The sequence below is a fragment of the Leptidea sinapis genome, chromosome 4, assembly GCF_905404315.1.
Source record: "Leptidea sinapis chromosome 4, ilLepSina1.1, whole genome shotgun sequence".
Lineage (NCBI taxonomy): Eukaryota > Metazoa > Arthropoda > Insecta > Lepidoptera > Pieridae > Leptidea > Leptidea sinapis.
Genome location: NC_066268.1, coordinates 122718 through 148274, shown reverse-complemented (window position 1 = coordinate 148274; position 25557 = coordinate 122718). Strand labels below are relative to the sequence as shown.

Sequence of the window (25557 nt, the reverse complement as noted above, 5' to 3'; positions counted from 1 at the left end):
TTATCATAATTTTGAGCGGCGGCCATCTTGGATTTGAAAAATGATCATAAAATCGTTATCTGCATCCTCGAGAACCTCTGATACGATAACCATAATGTAGTTATCATAATTTTGAGCGGCGGCCATCTCGGAAATAAACATGATCCCAAAATTGTTTTCTGCACATTCGAGAACCTCGGACACCATAACCATATTGCTAAATCCATAAGTTTGTGCGGCGGCCATCTTGGATTTGAAAAATGATCACAAAATTGATCTCTGCACCCTCGAGAACCTGTGATACGATACCCATTATGTAGTTATCATAATTTTGAGCGGCGGCCATCTCGGATTTAAACATGATCCCAAAATTGTTTTCTGCACATTCGAGAACCTTGGACACGAAAAACATATTGCTGAATCCATAATTTTGTGCGGCGGCCATCTTGGATTTGAAAAATGATCACCAAATCGTTCTCTGCACCCTCAAGAACCTCGGATACGATATCCATATTGCTGAAATCATAATTTTGTACGGCGGCCATCTTGGTTTTGAAAAATGATCACAAAATCGTTCTCAGCACCCTCGAGAACCTCGGATACGATACCCATAATGTAGTTATCATACTTTTAAGTGGCGGCCAACTTCGATTTGAAAAATTATCACGAAATCGTTCTCTGCACCCACGAGAACCTCGGATACGACACCCATAATGGAGTTATCATAATTTTGAGCGGCGGCTAGTTGGGTTTCAAAAATGATAACAAAATCGTTCTGTGCACTCTCGAAAACCTCGGATACGATACCCATATTTTTATGATCATAATCTTGCACGGCGGCCATCTCGGATTTAAAAATGATCCCAAAATTATTTTCTGCACCCTCGAGAACCTCGGACACGATATCCATAATGCTGAAAACATTATTGTTTGCGGCAGCGCTCTTGGATTTCAAAAATGATCACAGAATAATTATCTGCACCCTCGAGAACCTCGGATACGATATCCATATTGCAGAAATCATAATTTTGTACGGCGGCCATCTTGGTTTTGAAAAATGATCACAAAATCGTTCTCAGCACCTTCGACAACCTCGGATACGATACCCATAATGGAGTTATCATAAATTTGAGCGGCGGCCAGTTGGGTTTCAAATATGATCACAAAATCGTTCTGTGCACTCTCGAGAACCTGTGATACGATACCCATAATGTAGTAATCATAATTTTGAGCGGCGGCCATCTCGGATTTAAAAATGATCCCAAAATTGTTTTCTGCACCCTCGAGAACCTCGGCCACAATATCCATATAGCTGAGAACATAATTGTTTGCGGCAGCCCTCTTGGATTTCAAAAATGATCACAAAATCGTTCTCTGCACCCTCGAGAACCTCTGATACGATACCCATAATGTAGTTATCATAATTTTGAGCGGCGGCCATCTCGGATATAAAAATGATCCCAAAATTGTTTTCTCCACCCTCAAGAACCTCGGCCACGATATATATATTGCTGAAAACATAATTGTTTGCGGCAGCTCTCTTGGATTTAAAAGATGATCACAGAATTGTTCTCTGCAACCTCGAGGACCTCGGACACGATATCCATATTGCTAAAATCAAAATTTTGTGCGGCGGCCATCTTGGATTTGAAAAATGATCACCAAATCGTTCTCTGCACCCTCGAGAACCTAGGACAAGATATACATATTGCTTAAAACATAATTTTGTGCGGCGGCCATCTTGGATTTGAAGAATGATCACAAAATCGTTCTCTGCACCCTCGAGAACCTGTGATACGATACCCATAATGTAGTAATCATAATTTTGAGCGGCGGCCATCTCGGATTTAAAAATGATCGCAAAATTGTTTTCTGCACCCTCGAGAACCTCGGCCACGATATCCATATAGTTGAGAACATAGTTGTTTGCGGCAGCCCTCTTTGATTTCAAAAATGATCACAAAATCGTTCTCAGCACCCTCGAGAACCTTGGATACGATACCCATAATGTAGTTATCATACTTTTGAGCGGCGGCCATCTTGGATTTGAAGAATGATCACAAAATCGTTCTCTGCACCCTCGAGAACCTGTGATACGATACCCATAATGAAGTTATCATAATTTTGAGCGGCGGCCATCTCAGATTTAAAAATGATCCCAAAATTGTTTTCTGCACCCTCGAGAACCTCGGCCACGATATCCATATAGCTGAGAACATAATTGTTTGCGGCAGCCCTCTTGGATTTCACAAATGATCACAGAATTGTTCTCTGCAGCTTCAAGTACCTCGGAGACGATATTCATATTGCTAAAATCATAATTTTGTGCGGCGGCCGTATGGATTTGAAAAATGATCACCAAATCGTTCTCTGCACCCTCGAGAAACTAGGACAAGATATCCATATTGCTTAAATCATAATTTTGAGCGGCGGCCATCTCGGATTTAAACATGATCCCAAAATTGTTTTCTGCACATTCGAGAACCTCGGACACCATAACCATATTGCTAAATCCATAAGTTTGTGCGGCGGCCATCTTGGATTTGAAAAATGATCACAAAATTGATCTCTGCACCCTCGAGAACCTGTGATACGATACCCATTATGTAGTTATCATAATTTTTCAGCGGCGGCCATCTCGGATTGAAAAATTATCCCAAAATTGTTTTCTGCACAATCGAGAACCTCGGATACGATAGCCATAATGAAGTTATCGTATATTGAGTGGCGGCAATCTTGGATTTGAAAACTGATCACAAAATCGTTCTCAGCACCCTCGAGAAACTCGGATACAATACCCATAATCAAGTTATCATACTTTTGAGCGGCGGCCATCTCGGATTTAAACATGATCCCAAAATTGTTTTCTGCACATTCGAGAACCTTGGACACGATAAACATATTGCAAAATCCATAATTTTGTGCGGCGGCCATCTTGGATTTGAAAAATTATCACCAAATCGTTCTCTGCACCCTCGAGAACCTCGGATACGATATCCACATTGCTGAAATCATAATTTTGTACAGCGGCCATCTTGGTTTTGAAAAATGATCACAAAATCGTTCTCTGCACCCTCGAGAACCTGTGATACGATACCCATAATGTAGTTATCATAATTTTGAGCGGCGGCCATCTCGGATTTAAACATGATCCCAAAATTGTTTTCTGCACATTCGAGAACCTCGGACACGATAACCATATTGCTAAATCCATAATTTTGGGCGGCGGCCATCTTGGATTTGAAAAATGATCACCAAATCGTTCTCTGCACCCTCGAGAACCTGTGATACGATACCCATTATGTAGTTATCATAATTTTGAGCGGCGGCCATCTCGGATTTAAAAATGATCCAAAAATTGTTTTCTGCACCATCGAGAACCTCGGATACGATACCCATATTTTTGTGATCATAATCTTGCACGGCGGCCCTCTTGGATTTGAAAAATGATCACAAAATCGTTCTCAGCACCCTCGAGAACCTTGGATACGATACCCATAATGTAGTTATCATACTTTTGAGCGGCGGCCATCTTGGATTTGAAGAATGATCACAAAATCGTTCTCTGCACCCTCGAGAACCTGTGATACGATACCCATAATGTAGTTATCATAATTTTGAGCGGCGGACATCTTGGATTTGAAGAATGATCCCAAAATTGTTTTCTCCACCCTCGAGAACCTCGGCCACGATATCTATATTGCTGAAAACATAATTGTTTGCGGCAGCTCCCTTGGATTTAAAAGATGATCACAGAATTGTTCTCTGCAACCGTTTTGAACCTCGGACACAATATCCATATTGCTGAAATCATAATTTTGTGCGGCGGCCATCTTGAATTTGAAAAATGATCAACATATCGTTCTCTTCACCCTCGAGAACCTCGGATGCGATACCCATAATGTAGTTATCATACTTTTAAGCGGCGGCCAACTTCGATTTGAAAAATGATCACAAAATCGTTCTCTGCACCCTCGAGAACCTCGGATACGACACCCATAATGGAGTTATCATAATTTTGAGCGGCGGCCATCTTGGATTTGAAAAATGATCATAAAATCGTTATCTGCATCCTCGAGAACCTCTGATACGATAACCATAATGTAGTTATCATAATTTTGAGCGGCGGCCATCTCGGAAATAAACATGATCCCAAAATTGTTTTCTGCACATTCGAGAACCTCGGACACCATAACCATATTGCTAAATCCATAAGTTTGTGCGGCGGCCATCTTGGATTTGAAAAATGATCACAAAATTGATCTCTGCACCCTCGAGAACCTGTGATACGATACCCATTATGTAGTTATCATAATTTTGAGCGGCGGCCATCTCGGATTTAAACATGATCCCAAAATTGTTTTCTGCACATTCGAGAACCTTGGACACGAAAAACATATTGCTGAATCCATAATTTTGTGCGGCGGCCATCTTGGATTTGAAAAATGATCACCAAATCGTTCTCTGCACCCTCAAGAACCTCGGATACGATATCCATATTGCTGAAATCATAATTTTGTACGCCGGCCATCTTGGTTTTGAAAAATGATCACAAAATCGTTCTCAGCACCCTCGAGAACCTCGGATACGATACCCATAATGTAGTTATCATACTTTTAAGTGGCGGCCAACTTCGATTTGAAAAATTATCACGAAATCGTTCTCTGCACCCACGAGAACCTCGGATACGACACCCATAATGGAGTTATCATAATTTTGAGCGGCGGCTAGTTGGGTTTCAAAAATGATAACAAAATCGTTCTGTGCACTCTCGAAAACCTCGGATACGATACCCATATTTTTATGATCATAATCTTGCACGGCGGCCATCTCGGATTTAAAAATGATCCCAAAATTATTTTCTGCACCCTCGAGAACCTCGGACACGATATCCATAATGCTGAAAACATTATTGTTTGCGGCAGCGCTCTTGGATTTCAAAAATGATCACAGAATAATTATCTGCACCCTCGAGAACCTCGGATACGATATCCATATTGCAGAAATCATAATTTTGTACGGCGGCCATCTTGGTTTTGAAAAATGATCACAAAATCGTTCTCAGCACCTTCGACAACCTCGGATACGATACCCATAATGGAGTTATCATAAATTTGAGCGGCGGCCAGTTGGGTTTCAAATATGATCACAAAATCGTTCTGTGCACTCTCGAGAACCTGTGATACGATACCCATAATGTAGTAATCATAATTTTGAGCGGCGGCCATCTCGGATTTAAAAATGATCCCAAAATTGTTTTCTGCACCCTCGAGAACCTCGGCCACAATATCCATATAGCTGAGAACATAATTGTTTGCGGCAGCCCTCTTGGATTTCAAAAATGATCACAAAATCGTTCTCTGCACCCTCGAGAACCTCTGATACGATACCCATAATGTAGTTATCATAATTTTGAGCGGCGGCCATCTCGGATATAAAAATGATCCCAAAATTGTTTTCTCCACCCTCAAGAACCTCGGCCACGATATATATATTGCTGAAAACATAATTGTTTGCGGCAGCTCTCTTGGATTTAAAAGATGATCACAGAATTGTTCTCTGCAACCTCGAGGACCTCGGACACGATATCCATATTGCTAAAATCAAAATTTTGTGCGGCGGCCATCTTGGATTTGAAAAATGATCACCAAATCGTTCTCTGCACCCTCGAGAACCTAGGACAAGATATACATATTGCTTAAATCATAATTTTGTGCGGCGGCCATCTTGGATTTGAAGAATGATCACAAAATCGTTCTCTGCACCCTCGAGAACCTGTGATACGATACCCATAATGTAGTAATCATAATTTTGAGCGGCGGCCATCTCGGATTTAAAAATGATCGCAAAATTGTTTTCTGCACCCTCGAGAACCTCGGCCACGATATCCATATAGTTGAGAACATAGTTGTTTGCGGCAGCCCTCTTTGATTTCAAAAATGATCACAAAATCGTTCTCAGCACCCTCGAGAACCTTGGATACGATACCCATAATGTAGTTATCATACTTTTGAGCGGCGGCCATCTTGGATTTGAAGAATGATCACAAAATCGTTCTCTGCACCCTCGAGAACCTGTGATACGATACCCATAATGAAGTTATCATAATTTTGAGCGGCGGCCATCTCAGATTTAAAAATGATCCCAAAATTGTTTTCTGCACCCTCGAGAACCTCGGCCACGATATCCATATAGCTGAGAACATAATTGTTTGCGGCAGCCCTCTTGGATTTCACAAATGATCACAGAATTGTTCTCTGCAGCTTCAAGTACCTCGGAGACGATATTCATATTGCTAAAATCATAATTTTGTGCGGCGGCCGTATGGATTTGAAAAATGATCACCAAATCGTTCTCTGCACCCTCGAGAAACTAGGACAAGATATCCATATTGCTTAAATCATAATTTTGAGCGGCGGCCATCTCGGATTTAAACATGATCCCAAAATTGTTTTCTGCACATTCGAGAACCTCGGACACCATAACCATATTGCTAAATCCATAAGTTTGTGCGGCGGCCATCTTGGATTTGAAAAATGATCACAAAATTGATCTCTGCACCCTCGAGAACCTGTGATACGATACCCATTATGTAGTTATCATAATTTTTCAGCGGCGGCCATCTCGGATTGAAAAATTATCCCAAAATTGTTTTCTGCACAATCGAGAACCTCGGATACGATAGCCATAATGAAGTTATCGTATATTGAGTGGCGGCAATCTTGGATTTGAAAACTGATCACAAAATCGTTCTCAGCACCCTCGAGAAACTCGGATACAATACCCATAATCAAGTTATCATACTTTTGAGCGGCGGCCATCTCGGATTTAAACATGATCCCAAAATTGTTTTCTGCACATTCGAGAACCTTGGACACGATAAACATATTGCAAAATCCATAATTTTGTGCGGCGGCCATCTTGGATTTGAAAAATTATCACCAAATCGTTCTCTGCACCCTCGAGAACCTCGGATACGATATCCACATTGCTGAAATCATAATTTTGTACAGCGGCCATCTTGGTTTTGAAAAATGATCACAAAATCGTTCTCTGCACCCTCGAGAACCTGTGATACGATACCCATAATGTAGTTATCATAATTTTGAGCGGCGGCCATCTCGGATTTAAACATGATCCCAAAATTGTTTTCTGCACATTCGAGAACCTCGGACACGATAACCATATTGCTAAATCCATAATTTTGGGCGGCGGCCATCTTGGATTTGAAAAATGATCACCAAATCGTTCTCTGCACCCTCGAGAACCTGTGATACGATACCCATTATGTAGTTATCATAATTTTGAGCGGCGGCCATCTCGGATTTAAAAATGATCCAAAAATTGTTTTCTGCACCATCGAGAACCTCGGATACGATACCCATATTTTTGTGATCATAATCTTGCACGGCGGCCCTCTTGGATTTGAAAAATTATCACAAAATCGTTCTCAGCACCCTCGAGAACCTTGGATACGATACCCATAATGTAGTTATCATACTTTTGAGCGCCGGCCATCTTGGATTTGAAGAATGATCACAAAATCGTTCTCTGCACCCTCGAGAACCTGTGATACGATACCCATAATGTAGTTATCATAATTTTGAGCGGCGGACATCTTGGATTTGAAGAATGATCCCAAAATTGTTTTCTCCACCCTCGAGAACCTCGGCCACGATATCTATATTGCTGAAAACATAATTGTTTGCGGCAGCTCCCTTGGATTTAAAAGATGATCACAGAATTGTTCTCTGCAACCGTTTTGAACCTCGGACACAATATCCATATTGCTGAAATCATAATTTTGTGCGGCGGCCATCTTGAATTTGAAAAATGATCAACATATCGTTCTCTTCACCCTCGAGAACCTCGGATACGATACCCATAATGTAGTTATCATACTTTTAAGCGGCGGCCAACTTCGATTTGAAAAATGATCACAAAATCGTTCTCTGCACCCTCGAGAACCTCGGATACGACACCCATAATGGAGTTATCATAATTTTGAGCGGCGGCCATCTTGGATTTGAAAAATGATCATAAAATCGTTATCTGCATCCTCGAGAACCTCTGATACGATAACCATAATGTAGTTATCATAATTTTGAGCGGCGGCCATCTCGGAAATAAACATGATCCCAAAATTGTTTTCTGCACATTCGAGAACCTCGGACACCATAACCATATTGCTAAATCCATAAGTTTGTGCGGCGGCCATCTTGGATTTGAAAAATGATCACAAAATTGATCTCTGCACCCTCGAGAACCTGTGATACGATACCCATTATGTAGTTATCATAATTTTGAGCGGCGGCCATCTCGGATTTAAACATGATCCCAAAATTGTTTTCTGCACATTCGAGAACCTTGGACACGAAAAACATATTGCTGAATCCATAATTTTGTGCGGCGGCCATCTTGGATTTGAAAAATGATCACCAAATCGTTCTCTGCACCCTCAAGAACCTCGGATACGATATCCATATTGCTGAAATCATAATTTTGTACGCCGGCCATCTTGGTTTTGAAAAATGATCACAAAATCGTTCTCAGCACCCTCGAGAACCTCGGATACGATACCCATAATGTAGTTATCATACTTTTAAGTGGCGGCCAACTTCGATTTGAAAAATTATCACGAAATCGTTCTCTGCACCCACGAGAACCTCGGATACGACACCCATAATGGAGTTATCATAATTTTGAGCGGCGGCTAGTTGGGTTTCAAAAATGATAACAAAATCGTTCTGTGCACTCTCGAAAACCTCGGATACGATACCCATATTTTTATGATCATAATCTTGCACGGCGGCCATCTCGGATTTAAAAATGATCCCAAAATTATTTTCTGCACCCTCGAGAACCTCGGACACGATATCCATAATGCTGAAAACATTATTGTTTGCGGCAGCGCTCTTGGATTTCAAAAATGATCACAGAATAATTATCTGCACCCTCGAGAACCTCGGATACGATATCCATATTGCAGAAATCATAATTTTGTACGGCGGCCATCTTGGTTTTGAAAAATGATCACAAAATCGTTCTCAGCACCTTCGACAACCTCGGATACGATACCCATAATGGAGTTATCATAAATTTGAGCGGCGGCCAGTTGGGTTTCAAATATGATCACAAAATCGTTCTGTGCACTCTCGAGAACCTGTGATACGATACCCATAATGTAGTAATCATAATTTTGAGCGGCGGCCATCTCGGATTTAAAAATGATCCCAAAATTGTTTTCTGCACCCTCGAGAACCTCGGCCACAATATCCATATAGCTGAGAACATAATTGTTTGCGGCAGCCCTCTTGGATTTCAAAAATGATCACAAAATCGTTCTCTGCACCCTCGAGAACCTCTGATACGATACCCATAATGTAGTTATCATAATTTTGAGCGGCGGCCATCTCGGATATAAAAATGATCCCAAAATTGTTTTCTCCACACTCAAGAACCTCGGCCACGATATATATATTGCTGAAAACATAATTGTTTGCGGCAGCTCTCTTGGATTTAAAAGATGATCACAGAATTGTTCTCTGCAACCTCGAGGACCTCGGACACGATATCCATATTGCTAAAATAAAAATTTTGTGCGGCGGCCATCTTGGATTTGAAAAATGATCACCAAATCGTTCTCTGCACCCTCGAGAACCTAGGACAAGATATACATATTGCTTAAATCATAATTTTGTGCGGCGGCCATCTTGGATTTGAAGAATGATCACAAAATCGTTCTCTGCACCCTCGAGAACCTGTGATACGATACCCATAATGTAGTAATCATAATTTTGAGCGGCGGCCATCTCGGATTTAAAAATGATCGCAAAATTGTTTTCTGCACCCTCGAGAACCTCGGCCACGATATCCATATAGTTGAGAACATAGTTGTTTGCGGCAGCCCTCTTTGATTTCAAAAATGATCACAAAATCGTTCTCAGCACCCTCGAGAACCTTGGATACGATACCCATAATGTAGTTATCATACTTTTGAGCGGCGGCCATCTTGGATTTGAAGAATGATCACAAAATCGTTCTCTGCACCCTCGAGAACCTGTGATACGATACCCATAATGAAGTTATCATAATTTTGAGCGGCGGCCATCTCAGATTTAAAAATGATCCCAAAATTGTTTTCTGCACCCTCGAGAACCTCGGCCACGATATCCATATAGCTGAGAACATAATTGTTTGCGGCAGCCCTCTTGGATTTCACAAATGATCACAGAATTGTTCTCTGCAGCTTCAAGTACCTCGGAGACGATATTCATATTGCTAAAATCATAATTTTGTGCGGCGGCCGTATGGATTTGAAAAATGATCACCAAATCGTTCTCTGCACCCTCGAGAAACTAGGACAAGATATCCATATTGCTTAAATCATAATTTTGAGCGGCGGCCATCTCGGATTTAAACATGATCCCAAAATTGTTTTCTGCACATTCGAGAACCTCGGACACGATAACCATATTGCTAAATCCATAATTTTGTGCGGCGGCCATCTTGGATTTGAAAAATGATCACCAAATCGTTCTCTGCACCCTCGAGAACCTGTGATACGATACCCATTATGTAGTTATCATAATTTTGAGCGGCGACCATATCGGATTTAAAAATGATCCCAAAATTGTTTTCTGCACCATCGAGAACCTCGGATACGATACCCATATTTTTGTGATCATAATCTTGCACGGCGGCCATCTCGGATTTAAAAATGATCCCAAAATTGTTTTCTGCATCATCGAGAACCTCGGATACGATACCCATATTTTTGTGATCATAATCTTGCACGGCGGCCCGCTTGGATTTGAAAAATGATCACAAAATCGTTCTCAGCCACCTCGAGAACCTTGGATACGATACCCATAATGTAGTTATCATACTTTTGAGCGGCGGCCATCTTGGATTTCAAAACTGATCACAAAATCGTTTTCTGCACCCTCGAAAACCTCTGATACGATACCCATAATGTAGTTATCATAATTTTGAGCGGCGGCCATCTCGGATTTAAAAATGATCCCAAAATTGTTTTCTCCACCCTCGAGAACCTCGGATACGATACCCATAATGTAGTTATCATAATTTTAAGCGGCGGCCATCTCGGATTTAAAAATGATCCCAAAATTGTTTTCTCCACCCTCAAGAACCTCGGCCACGATATCTATATTGCTGAAAACATAATTGTTTGCGGGAGCTCTCTTGGATTTAAAAGATGATCACAGAATTGTTCTCTGCAACCTCGAGAACCTCGGACACGATATCCATATTGCTGAAATCATAATTTTGTGCGGCGGCCATCTTGGATTTGAAAAATGATCACCAAATCGTTCTCTGCACCCTCGAGAACCTCGGGTACGATATCCATATTGCTGAAATCATAATTTTGTGCGGTGGCCATCTTGGATTTGAAAAATGATCACCAAATCGTTCTCTGCACCCTCGAGAACCTCGGGTACGATATCCATATTGCTGAAATCATAATTTTGTGCGGCGGCCATCTTGGATTTGAAAAATGATCACAAAATCGTTCTCTGCACCCTCGAGAACCTCGGATACGATACCCATAATGTAGTTATCATAATTTTGAGCAGCGGCTATCTTGGATTTCAAAAATGATCACAAAATCGTTCTGTGCACTCACGAGAATCTCGGATACGATACCCATATTTTAATGATCATAATCTTACACGGCGGCCATCTTGAACTTGAAAAATGATCACAAAATCGTTCTCAGCGCCCTCGAGAAACTCGGATACGATACCCATAATGTAGTTATCGTATATTGAGCGGCGGCAATCTTGGATTTGAAAACTGATCACAAAATCGTTCTCAGCACCCTCGAGAACCTCGGATACGATACCCATAATCAAGTTATCATACTTTTGAGTGGCGGCCATCTCGGAATTAAAAATGATCCCAAAATTGTTTTCTGTACCCTCGAGAACCTCGGACACGATATTCATATTGCTGAAAACATTATTGTTTGCGGCAGCCCTCTTGGATTTCACAAATGATCACAGAATTGTTCTCTGCACCTTCAAGAACCTCGGAGACGATATTGTGCGGCGGCCGTATGGATTTGAAAAATGATCACCAAATCGTTCTCTGCACCCTCGAGAACCTCGGGTACGATATCCATATTGCTGAAATCATAATTTTGTGCGGCGGCCATCTTGGATTTGAAAAATGGTCACAAAATCGTTCTCAGCACCCTCGAGAACCTCAGATAGGATACCCATAATGTAGTTATCATACTTTTGAGCGGCGGCCATCTCGGATTTGAAAAATGATCACAAAATCGTTCTCTGCATCCTCGAGACCCTCAGATAGGATAACCATAATGTAGTTATCATAATTTTGAGGGGCGGCCATCTCGGAAATAAACATGATCCCAAAATTGTTTTCTGCACATTCGAGATTCTCGGACACGATAACCATATTGCTAAATCCATAATTTTGTGCGGCGGCCATCTTGGATTTGAAAAATGATCAGCAAATCGTTCTCTGCACCCTCGAGAACCTCGTATACGATATCCATATTGCTGAAATCATAATTTTGTACTGCGGCCATCTTGGTTTTGAAAAATGATCACAAAATCGTTCGCACCACCCTCGAGAACCTCGGATACGATACCCATAATGGAGTTATCATAATTTTGAGCGGCGGCCAGTTGGGTTTCAAAAATGATCACAAAATCGTTCTTTGCACCCTCGAGAAACTAGGACAAGATATCCATATTGCTTAAATCATAATTTTGTGCGGCGGCCATCTTGGATTTGAAAAATGATCACCAAATCTTTCTTTTCACCCTCGAGAACCTCGGGTACGATATCCATATTGCTGAAATCATAATTTTGTGCGGCGGCCATCTCGGAATTAACAATGATCCCAAAATTGTTTTCTGCACCATCGCCAACCTCGGATACGATACCCATATTTTTGTGATCATAATCTTGCACGGCGGCCATCTCGGATTTAAAAATGATCCCAAAATTATTTTCTGCACCCTCGAGAACCTCGGACACGATATCCATATGTCTGAAAACATTATTGTTTGCGGCAGCGCTCTTGGATTTCAAAAATGATCACAGAATAATTATCTGCACCCTCGAGAACCTCGGATACGATATCAATATTGCTGAAATCATAATTTTGTACGGCGGCCATCTTGGTTTTGAAAATTGATCACAAAATCGTTCTCAATACCCTCGACAACCTCGGATAAGATACCCATTATGTAGTTATCATACTTTTGAGCGGCAGCCATCTTGAATTTGAAAAATGATCACAAAATTGTTCTCTGCACCCTCGAGAACCTAGGACAAGATATCCATATTGCTTAAATCATAATTTTGTGCGGCGGCCATCTTGGATTTGAAAAATGATCACCAAATCGTTCTTTGCACCCTCGAGAACCTCGGGTACGATATCCATATTGCTGAAATCATAATTTTGTGCGGCGGCCATCTCGGAATTAACAATGATCCCAAAATTGTTTTCTGCACCATCGCCAACCTCGGATACGATACCCATATTTTTGTGATCATAATCTTGCACGGCGGCCCCTTTTGGATTTGAAAAATGATCACAAAATCGTTCTCAGCACCCTCGAGAACCTCGGATACGATACCCATAATGTAGTTATCATACTTTTGAGCGGCGGCCATCTCGGATTTAAAAATGATCCCAAAATTGTTTTCTGCGACCTCGAGAACCTCGGACACGATATCCATATTGCTGAAAACATTATTGTTTGCGGCAGCCCTCTTGGATTTCAAAAATAATCATATTGCTAAAATCATAATTTTGTGTAGCGGCCATCTTGGATTTGAATAATGATCACCAAATCGTTCTTTGCACCCTCGAGAAACTAGGACAAGATATCCATATTGCTTAAATCATAATTTTGTGCGGCGGCCATCTTGGATTTGAAAAATGATCACCAAATCGTTCTTTTCACCCTCGAGAACCTCGGGTACGATATCCATATTGCTGAAATCATAATTTTGTGCGGCGGCCAGCTTGGATTTGAAAAATGATCACAAAATCGTTCTCAGCACCCTCGAGAACCTCTGATACGATAACCATAATGTAGTTTTCATAATTTTGAGCGGCGGCCATCTCGGATTTAAACATGATCCCAAAATTGTTTTCTTCACATTCGAGAACCTCGGGTACGATATCCATATTGCTTAATCCATAATTTTGTGCGGCGGCCATCTTGGATTTGAAAAATGATCACAAAATCGTTCTCTGCATCCTCGAGAAACTAGGACAAGATATCCATATTGCTTAAATCATAATTTTGAGCGGCGGCCATCTCGGATTTAAACATGATCCCAAAATTGTTTTCTGCACCATCGAGAACCTCGGATACGATACCCATATTTTTGTGATCATAATCTTGCACGGCGGCCAGCTTGGATTTGAAAAATGATCACAAAATCGTTCTCAGCACCCTCGAGAACCTTGGATACGATACCCATAATGTAGTTATCATACTTTTGAGCGGCGGCCATCTTGGATTTGAAGAATGATCTCAAAATCGTTCTCTGCACCCTCGAGAACCTGTGATTCGATACCCATAATGTAGTAATCATAATTTTGAGCGGCGGCCATCTCGGATTTAAAAATGATCCCAAAATTGTTTTCTGCACCCTCGAGAACCTCCGCCACGATATCCATATAGTTGAGAACATAGTTGTTTGCGGCAGCCCTCTTGGATTTCAAAAATGATCACAAAATCGTTCTCTAGACCCTCGAGAACCTCTGATACGATACCCATAATGTAGTTATCATAATTTTGAGCGGCGGCCATCTCGGATTTAAAAATGATCCCAAAATTGTTTTCTCCACCCTCAAGAACCTCGGCCACGATATCTTTATTGCTGAAAACATAATTGTTTGCGGCAGCTCTCTTGGATTTAAAAGATGATCACAGAATTGTTCTCTGCAACCTCGAGAACCTCGGACACGATATCCATATTGCTGAAATCATAATTTTGTGCGGCGGCCATCTTGGGTTTGAAAAATGTTCAACAAATCGTTCTCTGCACCCTCGAGAACCTCGGGTACGATATCCATATTGCTTAATCCATAATTTTGTGCGGCGGCCATCTTGGATTTGAAAAATGATCACAAAATCGTTCTCTGCATCCTCGAGAACCTCTGATACGATAACCATAATGTAGTTATCATAATTATGAGCGGCGGCCATCTCGGATTTAAACATGATCCCAAAATTGTTTTCTGCACATTCGTGAACCTCGGACACGATAACCATATTGCTAAATCCATAATTTTGTGCGGCGGCCATCTTGGATTTGAAAAATGATCACCAAATCGTTCTCTGCACCCTCGAGAACCTGTGATACGATACCCATTATGTAGTTATCAAAATTTTGAGCGGCGGCCATCTTGGATTTAAAAATGATCCCAAAATTGTTTTTTGCACCATCGAGAACCTCGGATACGATACCCATATTTTTGTGATCATAATCTTGCACGGCGGCCCTCTTGGATTTGAAAAATGATCACAAAATTGTTCTCAGCACCCTCGAGAACCTCGGATACGATACCCATAATGTAGTAATCATAATTTTGAGCGGCGGCCATCTCGGATTTGAAGAATGATCACAAAATCGTTCTCTGCACCCTCGAGAACCTGTGATACGATAACCATAATGTAGTAATCATTATTTTGAGCGGCAGCCATCTCGGATTTAAAAATGATCCCAAAATTGTTTTCTGCACCCTCGAGAACCTCGGCCACGATATCCATATAGCTGAGAACATAATTGTTTGCGGCAGCCCTCTTGGATTTCAAAAATGATCACAAAATCGTTCTCTAGACCCTCGAGAACCTCTGATACGATACCCATAATGTAGTTATCATAATTTTAAGCGGCGGCCATCTCGGATTTAAAAATGATCCCAAAATTGTTTTCTCCACCCTCAAGAACCTCGGCCACGATATCTATATTGCTGAAAACATAATTGTTTGCGGCAGCTCTCTTGGATTTAAAAGATGATCACAGAATTGTTCTCTGCAACCTCGAGAACCTCGGACACGATATCCATATTGCTGAAATCATAATTTTGTGCGGCGGCCATCTTGGATTTGAAAAATGATCACCAAATCGTTCTCTGCACCCTCGAGAACCTCGGATACGATACCCATAATGTAGTTATCATAATTTTGAGCAGCGGTCATCTTGGATTTCGAAAATAATCACAAAATCGTTCTGTGCACTCACGAGAATCTCGGATACGATACCCATATTTTAATGATCATAATCTTACACGGCGGCCATCTTGGACTTGAAAAATGATCACAAAATCGTTCTCAGCGCCCTCGAGAAACTCGGATACGATACCCATAATGTAGTTATCGTATATTGAGCGGCGGCAATCTTGGATTTGAAAACTGATCACAAAATCGTTCTCAGCACCCTCGAGAACCTCGGATACGATACCCATAATCAAGTTATCATACTTTTAAGCGGCGGCCATCTCGGAATTAAAAATGATCCCAAAATTGTTTTCTGTACCCTCGAGAACCTCGGACACGATATTCATATTGCTGAAAACATTATTGTTTGCGGCAGCCCTCTTGGATTTCACAAATGATCACAGAATTGTTCTCTGCACCTTCAAGAACCTCGGAGACGATATCCATATTGCTACAATCATAATTTTGTGCAGCGGCCGTATGGATTTGAAAAATGATCACCAAATCGTTCTCTGCACCCTCGAGAACCTAGGACAAGATATCCATATTGCTTAAATCATAATTTTGTGCGGCGGCCATCTTTGATTTGAAAAATGATCACCAAATCGTTCTTTGCACCCTCGAGAACCTCGGGTACGATATCCATATTGCTGAAATCATAATTTTGTGCGGCGGCCATCTTGGATTTGAAAAATGATCAGCAAATCGTTCTCTGCACCCTCGAGAACCTCGTATACGATATCCATATTGCTGAAATCATAATTTTGTACTGCGGCCATCTTGGTTTTGAAAAATGATCACAAAATCGTTCTCACCACCCTCGAGAACCTCGGATACGATACCCATAATGGAGTTATCATAATTTTGAGCGGCGGCCAGTTGGGTTTCAAAAATGATCACAAAATCGTTCTGTGCACTGTCGAGAACCTCGGATGCGATACCCATATTTTTATGATCATAATCTTGCACGGCGGCCATCTCGGATTTAAAAATGATCCCAAAATTATTTTCTGCACCCTCGAGAACCTCGGACACGATATCCATATGTCTGAAAACATTATTGTTTGCGGCAGCGCTCTTGGATTTCAAAAATGATCACAGAATAATTATCTGCACCCTCGAGAACCTCGGATACGATATCCATATTGCTGAAATCATAATTTTGTACGGCGGCCATCTTGGTTTTGAAAATTGATCACAAAATCGTTCTCAATACCCTCGACAACCTCGGATACGATACCCATTATGTAGTTATCATACTTTTGAGGGGCAGCCATCTTGGATTTGAAAAATGATCACAAAATTGTTCTCTGCACCCTCGAGAACCTAGGACAAGATATCCATATTGCTTAAATCATAATTTTGTGCGGCGGCCATCTTGGATTTGAAAAATGATCACCAAATCGTTCTTTGCACCCTCGAGAACCTCGGGTACGATATCCATATTGCTGAAATCATAATTTTGTGCGGCGGCCATCTTGGATTTGAAAAATGATCACAAAATCGTTCTCAGCACCCTCGAGAACCTCACATACGATACCCATACTGTAGTTATCATAATTATGAGCGGCGGCCATCTCGGATTTAAAAATAATCCCAAAATTGTTTTCTGCACCATCGATAACCTCGGATACGATACCCATATTTTTGTGATCATAATCTTGCACGGCGGCCCTCTTGAATTTGAAAAATGATCACAAAATCGTTCTCAGCACCCTCGAGAACCTCGGATACGATACCCATAATGTAGTTATCATACTTTTGAGCGGCGGCCATCTCGGATTGAAAAATGATCCCAAAATTGTTTTCTGCACCCTCGAGAACCTCGGGTACGATATCCATATTGCTGAAATCATAATTTTGTGCGGCGGCCATCTTGGATTTGAAAAATGATCACCAAATCGTTCTTTGCACTCTCGAGAACCTCGGGTACGAAATCCATATTGCTGAAATCCTAATTTTATGCGGCGGCCATCTTGGATTTGAAAAATGATCACAAAATCGTTCTCAGCACCTTCGAGAACCTCAGATACGATACCCATAATGTAGTTATCATAATTTTGAGCGGCGGCCATCTCGGATTTAAAAATGATCCCAAAATTGTTTTCTGCACCATCGAGAACCTCGGATACGATACCCATATTTTTGTGATCACAATCTTGCACGGCAGCCCCCTTGGATTTGAAAAATGATCACAAAATCGTTCTCAGCACCCTCGAAAACCTAGGATACGATACCCATAATGTAGTTATCATACTTTTGAGCGGCGGCCATCTCGAATTTAAAAATGATCCCAAAATTGTTTTCTGCACCCTCGAGAACCTCGGACACGATATCCATATTGCTGAAAACATTATTGTTTGCGGCAGCCCTATTGGATTTCAAAAATATTCATATTGCTAAAATCATAATTTTGTGTGACGGCCATCTTGGATTTGAAAAATGATCACCAAATCGTTCTTTGCACCCTCGAGAACCTCGGGTACGATATCCATATTGCTGAAATCATAATTTTGTGCGGCGGCCATCTTGGATTTGAAAAATGATCACAAAATCGTTCTCAGCACCCTCGTAAACCTCAGATACGATACCCATAATGTAGTTATCATACTTTTGTGCGGCGGCCATCTTGGATTTGAAAAATGATCACAAAATTGTTCTTTGCACCCTCGAGAACCTCGGGTACGATATCCATATTGCTGAAATCATAATTTTGTGCGGCGGCCATCTTGGATTTGAAAAATGATCACAAAATCGTTCTCAGCACCCTCGAAAACCTCAGATACGATACCCATAATGTAGTTATCATACTTATGTGCGGCGGCCATCTTGGATTTGAAAAATGATCACAAAATTGTTCTCTGCATCCTCGGGAACCTCTGATACGATAACCATAATGTAGTTATCATAAGTTTGAGCGGCGGCCATCTCGGATTTAAACATGATCCCAAAAAAGTTTTCTGTATATTCGAGAACCTCGGACACGATAAGCATATTGCTAAATCCATAATTTTGTGCGGCGGCCATCTTGGTTTTGAAAAATGATCACCAAATCGTTCTCTGCACCCTCGAGAACCTCGGATACGATACCCATAATGTAGTTATCATACTTTTGAGCGGCGGCCAACTTCGATTTGAAAAATGATCACAAAATCGTTCTCTGCACCCTCGAGAACCTCGGATACGACACCCATAATGGAGTTATCATAATTTTGAGCGGCGGCCAGTTGGGTTTCAAAAATGATCACAAAATCGTTCTGTGCACTCTCGAAAACCTCGGATACGATACCCATATTTTTATGATCATAATCTTGCACGGCGGCCATCTTGGACTTGAAAAATGATCACAAAATCGTTCTCAGCGCCCTCGAGAAACTCGGATACGATACCCATAATGTAGTTATCGTATATTGAGCGGCGGCAATCTTGGATTTGAAAACTGATCACAAAATCGTTCTCAGCACCCTCGAGAACCTCGGATACGATACCCATAATCAAGTTATCATACTTTTAAGCGGCGGCCATCTCGGAATTAAAAATGATCCCAAAATTGTTTTCTGTACCCTCGAGAACCTCGGACACGATATTCATATTGCTGAAAACATTATTGTTTGCGGCAGCCCTCTTGGATTTCACAAATGATCACAGAATTGTTCTCTGCACCTTCAAGAACCTCGGAGATGATATCCATATTGCTACAATCATAATTTTGTGCAGCGGCCGTATGGATTTGAAAAATGATCACCAAATCGTTCTCTGCACCCTCGAGAACCTAGGACAAGATATCCATATTGCTTAAATCATAATTTTGTGCGGCGGCCATCTTTGATTTGAAAAATGATCACCAAATCGTTCTTTGCACCCTCGAGAACCTCGGGTACGATATCCATATTGCTGAAATCATAATTTTGTGCGGCGGCCATCTTGGATTTGAAAAATGATCAGCAAATCGTTCTCTGCACCCTCGAGAACCTCGTATACGATATCCATATTGCTGAAATCATAATTTTGTACTGCGGCCATCTTGGTTTTGAAAAATGATCACAAAATCGTTCTCACCACCCTCGAGAACCTCGGATACGATTACCATAATGTAGTTATCATAATTTTGAGCGGCGGCCAACTTTGATTTGAAAAATGATCACAAAATCGTTCTCTGCACCCTCGAGAACCTCGGATACGATACCCATAATGGAGTTATCATAATTTTGAGCGGCGGCCAGTTGGGTTTCAAAAATGATCACAAAATCGTTCTGTGCACTGTCGAGAACCTCGGATGCGATACCCATATTTTTATGATCATAATCTTGCACGGCGGCCATCTCGGATTTAAAAATGATCCCAAAATTATTTTCTGCACCCTCGAGAACCTCGGACACGATATCCATATGTCTGAAAACATTATTGTTTGCGGCAGCGCTCTTGGATTTCAAAAATGATCACAGAATAATTATCTGCACCCTCGAGAACCTCGGATACGATATCCATATTGCTGAAATCATAATTTTGTACGGCGGCCATCTTGGTTTTGAAAATTGATCACAAAATCGTTCTCAATACCCTCGACAACCTCGGATACGATACCCGTTATGTAGTTATCATACTTTTGAGGGGCAGCCATCTTGGATTTGAAAAATGATCACAAAATTGTTCTCTGCACCCTCGAGAACCTAGGACAAGATATCCATATTGCTTAAATCATAATTTTGTGCGGCGGCCATCTTGGATTTGAAAAATGATCACCAAATCGTTCTTTGCACCCTCGAGAACCTCGGGTACGATATCCATATTGCTGAAATCATAATTTTGTGCGGCGGCCATCTTGGATTTGAAAAATGATCACAAAATCGTTCTCAGCACCCTCGAGAACCTCACATACGATACCCATACTGTAGTTATCATAATTATGAGCGGCGGCCATCTCGGATTTAAAAATAATCCCAAAATTGTTTTCTGCACCATCGATAACCTCGGATACGATACCCATATTTTTGTGATCATAATCTTGCACGGCGGCCCTCTTGAATTTGAAAAATGATCACAAAATCGTTCTCAGCACCCTCGAGAACCTCGGATACGATACCCATAATGTAGTTATCATACTTTTGAGCGGCGGCCATCTCGGATTGAAAAATGATCCCAAAATTGTTTTCTGCACCCTCGAGAACCTCGGGTACGATATCCATATTGCTGAAATCATAATTTTGTGCGGCGGCCATCTTGGATTTGAAAAATGATCACCAAATCGTTCTTTGCACTCTCGAGAACCTCGGGTACGAAATCCATATTGCTGAAATCCTAATTTTTTGCGGCGGCCATCTTGGATTTGAAAAATGATCACAAAATCGTTCTCAGCACCTTCGAGAACCTCAGATACGATACCCATAATGTAGTTATCATAATTTTGAGCGGCGGCCATCTCGAATTTAAAAATGATCCCAAAATTGTTTTCTGCACCCTCGAGAACCTCGGACACGATATCCATATTGCTGAAAACATTATTGTTTGCGGCAGCCCTATTGGATTTCAAAAATATTCATATTGCTAAAATCATAATTTTGTGTGACGGCCATCTTGGATTTGAAAAATGATCACCAAATCGTTCTTTGCACCCTCGAGAACCTCGGGTACGATATCCATATTGCTGAAATCATAATTTTGTGCGGCGGCCATCTTGGATTTGAAAAATGATCACAAAATCGTTCTCAGCACCCTCGTAAACCTCAGATACGATACCCATAATGTAGTTATCATACTTTTGTGCGGCGGCCATCTTGGATTTGAAAAATGATCACAAAATTGTTCTTTGCACCCTCGAGAACCTCGGGTACGATATCCATATTGCTGAAATCATAATTTTGTGCGGCGGCCATCTTGGTTTTGAAAAATGATCACCAAATCGTTCTCTGCACCCTCGAGAACCTCGGATACGATACCCATAATGTAGTTATCATACTTTTGAGCGGCGGCCAACTTCGATTTGAAAAATGATCACAAAATCGTTCTCTGCACCCTCGAGAACCTCGGATACGACACCCATAATGGAGTTATCATAATTTTGAGCGGCGGCCAGTTGGGTTTCAAAAATGATCACAAAATCGTTCTGTGCACTCTCGAAAACCTCGGATACGATACCCATATTTTTATGATCATAATCTTGCACGGCGGCCATCTCAGATTTTAAAATGATCCCAAAATTATTTTCTGCACCCTCGAGAACCTCGGACACGATAACCATATTGCTGAAAACATTATTGTTTGCGGCAGCGCTCTTGGATTTCAAAAATGATCACAGAATAATTCTCTGCACCCTCGAGAACCTCTCACGCGATATCCATATTGCAAAAATCATATTTTTGTGCGGCGGCCATATTGGATTTGAAAAATGATCACCAAATCGATCTCTGCACCCTCGAGAATCTGGGACACGATATCCATATTGCTGAAATCATAAATCTGTGCAGCGGCCATCTTGGATTTGAAAAATTATCACAAAATCGTTCTCAGCACCCTCGAGAAACTCTGATACGATAACCATAATGTAGTCAACATACTTTTGAGCCGCAGCCATCTTGGATTTGAAAAATGATCACAAAATCGTTCTCAGCACCCTCGAGAACCTCGGATACAATACCCATAATGTAGTTATCATACTTTTGAGCGGCGGCCATCTTGGATTTGAAAAATGATCATAAAATCGTTATCTGCATCCTCGAGAACCTCTGATAGGATAACCATAATGTAGTTATCATAATTTTGAGCGGCGGCCATCTCGGATTTAAACATGATCCCAAAATTGTTTTCTGCACATTCGAGAACCTCGGACACGATAACCATATTGCTAAATCCATAATTTTGTGCGGCGGCCATCTTGGATTTGAAAAATGATCACCAAATCGTTCTCTGCACCCTCGAGAACCTCGGATACGATATCCATATTGCTGAAATCATAATTTTTTACGGCGGCCATCTTGGTTTTGAAAAATGATCACAAAATCGTTCTCAGCACCCTCGAGAACCTCGGATACGATACCCATAATGTAGTTATAATACTTTTGAGCGGCGGCCAACTTTGATTTGAAAAATGATCACAAAATCGTTCTCTGCACCCTCGAGAACCTCGAATACGACACCCATAATGGAGTTATCATAATTTTGAGCGGCGGCCAGTTGGGTTTAAAAAATGATCACAAAATTGTTCTGTGCACTCTCGAGAACCTCGGATGCGATACCCATATTTTTATGATCATAATCTTGCACGGCGGCCATCTCGGATTTAAAAATGATCCCAAAATTATTTTCTGCAACCTCGAGAACCTCGGACACGATATCCATATGTCTGAAAACATTATTGTTTGCGGCAGCGCTCTTGGATTTCAAAAATGATCACAGAATAATTATCTGCACCCTCGAGAACCTCGGACACGATATCCATATTGCTGAAATCATATTTTTGTACGGCGGCCATCTTGGTTTTGAAAAATGATCACAAAATCGTTCTCAGTACCCTCGACAACCTCGCATACGATACCCATTATGTAGTTATCGTATATTGAGCGGCGGCAATCTTGGATTTAAAACTGATCACAAAATCATTCTCAGCACCCTCGAGAACCACGAATACGATACCCATAATCAAGTTATCATACTTTTGAGCGGCGGCCATCTCGGATTTAAAAATGATCCCAAAATTGTTTTCTGCACCCTCGAGAACCTCGGACACGATATCCATATGTCTGAAAACATTATTGTTTGCGGCAGCGCTCTTGGATTTCAAAAATGATCACAGAATAATTATCTGCACCCTCGAGAACCTCGGACACGATATCCATATTGCTGAAATCATATTTTTGTACGGCTGCCATCTTGGTTTTGAAAAATGATCACAAAATCGTTCTCAGTACCCTCGACAACCTCGCATACGATACCCATTATGTAGTTATCGTATATTGAGCGGCGGCAATCTTGGATTTAAAACTGATCACAAAATCATTCTCAGCACCCTCGAGAACCTCGAATACGATACCCATAATCAAGTTATCATACTTTTGAGCGGCGGCCATCTCGGATTTAAAAATGATCCCAAAATTGTTCTCTGCACCCTCGAGAACCTAGGACAAGATATCCATATTGCTTAAATCATAATTTTGTACGGCGGCCATCTTGGATTTGAAAAATGATCACCAAATCGTTCTTTGCACCCTCGAGAACCACGGGTACGATATCCATACTGTAGTTATCATAATTATGAGCGGCGGCCATCTCGGATTTAAAAATAATCCCAAAATTGTTTTCTGCACCATCGATAACCTCGGATACGATACCCATATTTTTGTGATCATAATCTTGCACGGCGGCCCTCTTGAATTTGAAAAATGATCACAAAATCGTTCTCAGCACCCTCGAGAACCTCGGATACGATACCCATAATGTAGTTATCATACTTTTGAGCGGCGGCCATCTCGGATTGAAAAATGATCCCAAAATTGTTTTCTGCACCCTCGAGAACCTCGGGTACGATATCCATATTGCTGAAATCATAATTTTGTGCGGCGGCCATCTTGGATTTGAAAAATGATCACCAAATCGTTCTTTGCACTCTCGAGAACCTCGGGTACGAAATCCATATTGCTGAAATCCTAATTTTTTGCGGCGGCCATCTTGGATTTGAAAAATGATCACAAAATCGTTCTCAGCACCTTCGAGAACCTCAGATACGATACCCATAATGTAGTTATCATAATTTTGAGCGGCGGCCATCTCGGATTTAAAAATGATCCCAAAATTGTTTTCTGCACCATCGAGAACCTCGGATACGATACCCATATTTTTGTGATCACAATCTTGCACGGCAGCCCCCTTGGATTTGAAAAATGATCACAAAATCGTTCTCAGCACCCTCGAAAACCTAGGATACGATACCCATAATGTAGTTATCATACTTTTGAGCGGCGGCCATCTCGAATTTAAAAATGATCCCAAAATTGTTTTCTGCACCCTCGAGAACCTCGGACACGATATCCATATTGCTGAAAACATTATTGTTTGCGGCAGCCCTATTGGATTTCAAAAATATTCATATTGCTAAAATCATAATTTTGTGTGACGGCCATCTTGGATTTGAAAAATGATCACCAAATCGTTCTTTGCACCCTCGAGAACCTCGGGTACGATATCCATATTGCTGAAATCATAATTTTGTGCGGCGGCCATCTTGGATTTGAAAAATGATCACAAAATCGTTCTCAGCACCCTCGTAAACCTCAGATACGATACCCATAATGTAGTTATCATACTTTTGTGCGGCGGCCATCTTGGATTTGAAAAATGATCACAAAAT

At 41.2% G+C, this 25557-nt stretch overlaps 1 long non-coding RNA gene across 2 annotated transcripts in view; it reads right to left on the bottom strand.

Moving 5' to 3' along the window:
* LOC126980014 (uncharacterized) overlaps positions 1 to 25557 on the bottom strand; it is an 80200-nt gene that overhangs the window by 17357 nt on the left and 37286 nt on the right. For both annotated transcript variants that reach the window (XR_007732939.1, XR_007732940.1), the window contains exon 2: positions 12904 to 13002. This is a non-coding gene — a long non-coding RNA (uncharacterized LOC126980014). The remainder of the gene's footprint in view (positions 1 to 12903; positions 13003 to 25557) is intronic.